This window comes from Barbus barbus, assembly GCF_936440315.1.
Source record: "Barbus barbus genome assembly, chromosome: 19".
In the NCBI taxonomy this organism is placed as follows: Eukaryota; Metazoa; Chordata; class Actinopteri; order Cypriniformes; family Cyprinidae; genus Barbus; species Barbus barbus.
In genome coordinates this window covers 6,647,241-6,654,403 of record NC_136747.1, presented here as the reverse complement: position 1 = coordinate 6,654,403, position 7,163 = coordinate 6,647,241, and positions in this window count along the sequence as shown.

Below are 7,163 nucleotides of genomic sequence, written 5' to 3'. Positions count from 1 at the left end.
TATAATAAAATACCTAACTACATAATACTATTATTGTTAGAAATTTCAACAATATAAATATAATGCATTTATACATTTAAAAATTTAATTAAAATAATAAGTAAACAATAAATAAACAATAATATCCTGGCCAGAGGAGAACTGGCCCCCCGACTGAGCCTGGTTTCTCCCAAGGTTTTTTTCTCCATTCTGTTTTGGTTCCTTGCCACTGTCGCCTCTGGCTTGCTCACTTAATTTCTAGCGATTATCAATTTGATTTCACAGATACTATCTCTGGCTCTCTTTGGTCATTTTTGACCGAAAAATTTAGCATTTTGAAATTTTAAAAATCTTAGCTTCATCAGAATGAGATGACACTTGGTGACTTCTGTCACATTAGCAATATGAACACACAAAAAAAATCATGGACATGAATCTTTTGGTGGTACAAACTACAAATCAGTCACTGGTCAGAAAAAAGTGTGCAGCAATCAAGGGGTGACTGTCTGGAATATCAGGAGTGCAAAATAGACACCCACACATGCGCACACACACACACACACACAGAGAGAAATTAGCTGGTAAGACAATTTTAGGGTTGGTGACTGCAGAGCTGGTCCCTCCGCGGCTTGTGCCTCACCTCATCTAATCTTTTAGAATGTCTAGATATATATCTAAATGCAAAACCTAAAAAAATTAAGAAAATTATGTCTAATAAACAACAGGAATCCAAAAGCCTCTGTATATATCTATATAGGTGCTAATACAAGAAGGTTATGCAACATTACAGTTGCGTACAACATTACATAAGTTTTTATTTTTTAATGCCTTCAGATGGCCCAATTCTCACTTCAAAAAAATTGATTTTAAATGCCTTCACTATTTTAATGTGAAATATTGCATTTATTAAAAAATAGTAAAAAAAGTAAGAAATAAAAAAATAAAAAAAAAATACATATGAATTCCAATGGAGAAAATAGCTAATTAAAATTGTATAAATATTGCATAGTATCATAAAATTCCCTCAAAATCATAAATAATAATAAAAAAATATTATTGAACAAAAATATATTACATTGATTTTCCTGAAAAAAAAAAAAAAAAGTTACATTTCAAGGCTTCGGTCACTTTTGACCGCAAAGAAGGCAAGTGTGACCCCTAAACGAAGAGGGCCAGAGGGTTAAACTAAACTGAGCTAGACAATGACATCTCTGAATTCAATAATTAAATGCCTTTAACTGAAAATTGAGTGTTTAATCTTATCATTATACATTACTGACACTCTATCCTCCAGTTTGATACTGTTAATTGCTTTGACACAATCTGTATTGTTAAAAGCGCTATATAAATAAAGGTGACTTGACTTGACTTGATTACAGTGCAAGTAAATAATTTAGAACCATTGTCATAACATTTCTAAGCCACAGAATTAGCAGAAAACTTGTGCCTTTTGTTGTGAGTTGTGGATGCAAGCAGCGTCTGACACACATTGTGTTTCTATAAACCATTGCACTCGGAGTGAACAAATTAATAACGTGTCTTGTTTGACAGAAACATTGCCAAGGTTACTGACTGCTCTGAACAATTCACAGCCAGAGCTGTTTCACGCTCCAATCCAGTTTTAATCAAATTTACATGTTGACTACAATGTTTTGTTTATCTATAATTATAAACATATTTAATCTACTTTGAAGCAGTGGCATAGTTTCTGCCAACTTGTCTTGCACTTTTTGTTTGAACATTTCTCCTGATAACTTTTGACAATGTGTTTAACTTCTGGTAGACATTCTATTAATTATAAGTAGCATTAGTTTGCTACATGTACGGAAGCCCATTTCCAACAAGTAATTGCAACTTTATATCTCACAGTTATGACACAATTGCGAGAATACGTCTTGCAAGTCTGACTTTTTTCTCAGATTTGCGAGATATTGTGAAAGAAACTAGCAATTGCATATTATAAAGTCAGAATTGCAAGACATGAACTCTGAGAAAAACTGTATAGACTTCGAGATATATATTCTGAGAAAAAAAAAAAAGAAATTTAAGTCTGAGAAAAGTCGTCAGAATTGCGAGATAAAAAATTGCAATTGCGAGAAAAAAAGTCAGAATTTTGAGATAAAAACTCACAGTTGCAAAAAAAAAGTCAGAATTTTGAGATAAAAACTCACAGTTGCAAAAAAAAAGTCAGAATTTTGAGATAAAAACTCACAGTTGCAAAAAAAAAAGTCCGAATTGCGAGATAGAAATTCGCAATTGCGGTAAAAGTCCGAATTGCGAGATAAGTTGCAGTTACCTTACTTTTTAATTTTTTGTTCAGTGGCAGAAACAGGGTTCCATAAGAATGTCTAAAGTGGACTATCAAAATAAAGTGTTACCGATAAAGAATATTATTTAGTGATTTTATTTAGGAGAAAAGTTCTTGGAGTTTGCCCATATTTACATTAACATAATGAAAACTCAAGTTCTGATAAGCCCTGTAGTTAGTTTAATGTAGTGTGCTGTCCTGTAAGTGGCCGAGAAACTGCAGAGGAGCTGATGAAGTGTGTTTTGTCATAATGCTGTCATGTGCTTCGTGGTCTGATCACAACACGCCACCATTGGTTACGGGATGTCGTGCAGTTTTAATGTGTACTACAGCATCTCCTGTGCTTGTTAAGTTGCTCTCAGCTTGTCAAATGTTTTCTCTGTCTTCTGAACACTCACTGTGAGCTACACGGACCATTTTATCCTTCACTGGACGTGCAGAAACAACATGAATGCTTTGAATCAACAAGACCGTCCCTAATAAATAACGCACAGATCTTGTGCTGGACAGTCAGACAGATGCATACTTATATTTATATTTTATATTTATAGTTATCAAAAATAAAACATTTTGGTATCACTTTTACAGTGTCCTTGTTACGTGTTACTTGTATAGTAAATTATGCATAATATACTGCATGTCATTATAGCACATATTTTTATTAAAAACAAAACAATTTTGTAATACTTTATTTTACAGTGTCCTTGTAATATGTACTTACTATAGTAATAACAGTAAACTATGTATAATTACAAACTATTGCATACGTATTATTGAAGTTTACATTATTACAGTATTTATGTTATGAAAAATAAAACATTTTGGTAGTACTTTTTGGTAACGCTTTATTTTACAGCATCCCTGTTACGTTACATGTACTTACTGTAGTAATACCAGTAAATTCTGTATAATAAACAATTACATAAATATTTCTGAATATTACATTATTATAGTATTTATTTTTTTATGTAAAACTTTGTTTATGTCTTGCAATTCTGACTTTATAACATGCAATTGCGAGTTTATTTCACAATATCTCGCAAATCTGAGAAAAAAGTCAGACTTGCAAGACGTATTCTTGCAATTGTGTCATAATTGTGAGATATAAAGTTGCAATTACTTGTTGGAAACGGGCTTCCATACATGTAGCAAACTAATGTTACTTATAATTAATAGAATGTCTACTAGAAGTTAAACACATTGTCAAAAGTTATCAGGAGAAATGTTCAAACAAAAAGTGCAAGACAAGTTGGCAGAAACTAGAAATAGCATATTTTTGCAATTATAATAAAATATTTTTGATGTTTAACCGAACTGTGAATGTCTTGCTGTTTAATTGTCTGTCTGTCTCTCTATGTAGGCAAAACTCTCAAAAATCCTGTCACACCGCTGAACTGATTATGAAGTTGAAGTCCAGCGCCAAAGGGAACTTCAGCTATAACGAGCTTATCGTCTCATTTGTGTGTCAACCCCAGAAAAACCTGCAGTGAATATCTACACTGAAACACAAAAATCCTATGTGTGTGTGCAGGACGGAGTCTTCAGCCCTCAGGACCGATGGAGCAAACTGACCTCTAGAAGATTTAGATGAACTTAGTGTGAAAGATCTGACAGTCTTATTCCCAAATAACAGCACTCCATTTGCATTCATACATTAAGTGTCTCTGTGTTTGATGTTTACTTCAGCGGAACGAGTGCACTCAAAGAACCTCAGATTTATTTGAAGAAATGGGTACAATGATTGACATACAATCTTTATCAAGTACTCTAATGCCTGTACACTGTAATTAATGTCAATTGCTTTGCCAAACATCAAGAGGACTGACAAATGGAGAGCAAATGATGTAGGCGACTTTTGTAGTAAGCGGTCACAGTGCAGTTCCTGGATGAAACCATCAACCCAGCACACATACTGTACAGCTTCAGACGTGCGGGTGGGTGGGTTGCAGATCGCAAGGTTATAAACTTGTGTGCTTTGTATTTTAACAACTTTAACCTTGGAATCATCAAAAGATGGTCAAAATGCTGATTTTTCTCATGACTTTAAAAATCTTTGCTCATGTGCTCATAAAAGATGCCTTCATTAACTCTTTTTGTTAATTTTTGTTTAAAAGTAGAGGATCTGTTCTTTATTTTGATGTACTGCATGATCAGATATTCATACAACAAAATATTCTGGGGGCCATGAATTTTTTGTGAAAATCATCCAAAACGCTGGCGGTTGCTGGAAACTTTTTTCAAAAATGCTGGCAAGGAAAGAGTTAAAGGTATAATTCACCAAAAAAATCACTTTTTTTTTTTTTTTTTTTTTTTTGTAGAACGTAAAAGAAGATATTTTGAGAAATGACTCACTTTGTTTAAACCTGGCATTAAGATGTGTTTTTGTCAATCCAGTCACATGTGGATAACACTAAATACAGGTGTAAACAGCATCTGAAACGTTTGCTTTCAGAGTATAGATACTTCTAAACTTTGCTACTTCGGATGTGTTGAAACAAGCTAGCCAGATGGGATTTAAACTTTGCCAGGTGAAATTGTACGTTTCATTTGAAGGCAAGAAATGTAAAAAGCACAATGAATTATCAGTACTGTTTCAAACACAAACCCACAGCATTCGGTGTAGTTTTGCAGCTATCAGATCAGAAACAATAGCTGCTGCTCTCCATATAATTTTATGTTGTCTTCTTTCGCATTCATATGTAAATTGTGCAAGCTTATTTTGCGATATTACATCGAAAGTTCAGAAAAAGCCCATACGTACCCCACCCATAGGCAAGAAATCAGAAAAGTGGGATTAAAACACCAAGTGTAAACAGGAATGTGACTCCTTCATCTACTTGTGATACAACTGACCAAAGCAGGTTTAATACCAGGGAGCTGATACCAGAAACTAAAACTATGGCAACCAAAACTATTTGGTTCTTTTGTGTTCAACACAATTAAGTTTTCAGTTTTGGAATAACATTTTTCGGTGAACTGTTTTAATAACGCATACAGCAAGACCTCATTTTGTTTTTACAGTGATGGCGAATGCTGTGTTGAACTACATTTTGGCATTTTCTAAGTAGTGTTTGCCCATGCAAAAAATTCCGTCCCATGATGCTGAGGAGATGCAGATGGTTTCTAGGGTGTTCTGGGTGGCAGCCAGGTGGTCAAAAAAGCCCACCTCCAAATTTCTATGATATACTGCTCTCTATATGACTCTGGTCCCTCCATCCCTCGCCCTGAACATCTCTGATTCAGCGTCTGCTCATAAAATGATCAAATTAGGCCCCTAATTAGGGTGCACTTTACCTAAATGAGCACTAATGAATAATTAGCTCTTACGCAACTCCATAATTGGTAACATTTCCTGTTGGACTGAGCTGCTGGGTCAGACGTCTCGGGCATGTTTGCCTGTGTATATTTCACTGTGGATTGCTTCCAGTAGATCAAACAATAGAGCGTGGCAATGCTAAGGTCACAGGTTCCATTCTCAGGAAAAGCATGAAATAATAAAATATGTACACAAAAGGTTCTTTAGATGATAAAATGCTCTTCACACTAAGAATATATATATATATATATATATATATATATATATATATATATATATATATATATATATATATATATATATATACACACAGGTGCATCTCAAAAAATTTGAATATCGTGAAAAAGTTCCTTTTTTTATTGTAACTAATTTAAAAAAGTGAAACTATCATATATTGTAAATTTTTTGATGATTAGAGCTTACAGCTCATGAAAGTAAAAAATCCAGTATCTCAAAATTTTAGAATATTTACATTTGAGCCTCATTAAATGACCATCCCTACAATATAAATTACAGGTATCTCTTGTTCTTTGAAACCACAATAATGGGGAAGACTGCTGACTTGGCAATGGTCCATTAGACAATTATAGGCACCCTCTACAAAGAGAGTAAGTCACAGAGGGTCATTACTGAAAGGGGTGGCTGTTCACAGAGTGCTGTATCAAAGCATATTAAATGCAAAGTTGACGGAAGGAAGAAATTGAGTAGGAAAAGGTGCACAAGCAACAGGGATGACTGCAAGCTTGAGAATACTGTCAAGCAAAGCTGATTCAAACACTTGTGAAAGCTTTACAAGGAGTGAACTGAAGCTGGAGTCAGTGCATCAAGAGTCACCACGCTCAGAAAGTCTTAAGGAAAAGGGCTACCAAGCTACTTCTGAAACAGAAACATCGTCAGAAGCATCTTACCTGGGCTAAGTAGAAAAAGAACTGGACTGTTGCTCAGTGGTCCAAAGTCCTCTTTTCAGATAAAAGTAAATTTAGCATTTTGTTTGGAAATCAAGGTCTGGAGTCTGGAGGAAGACCGTAGAGGCACAGAATCCAAGTGTCACTCTGTGTCTCGTGTTTCCCCTCCTCTCGTGTCCATATTTGGCCTTCCTGTTCCTTGCCTCGTTCCCTGTTCATTAGTTGATTAGTCCCTAGCCCTGTTTAATTACTCCGCACCTGTTTCTGTTCTTCCTCTTTGATTTCCTTGTGTTCTTAAGCCCTGTGTTTCCCTGCCCCTGTGTCCGGTCTTATTGTCTTCACGTTGGTTTCAGTGTCTCCTGCGATCCCTGAGTTTGTTTAATAAAAGTCTTTTCGTTACTGGAGAAGTTCCTCGCCTCGTCGTTCCCTGTGTCCGTGTGGATCATGACAGAAGACCGGACCTTAAACTTGACTAAGGCTGAAGACAGGCTTTGGTGTCTGCGGCAGGATGGTCGGGAATTGGTAAGATATGTGGAGGAATTCCTTGAGCTTTCCAACGAGGTGAGCTGGATTGATGCCTCCCTCGGTGTCTGTTTTCGGCTTGGGTTGGACGATGACGTCATCAGCTGCGATCTCCCCTCGTCCAGTTTTTCCC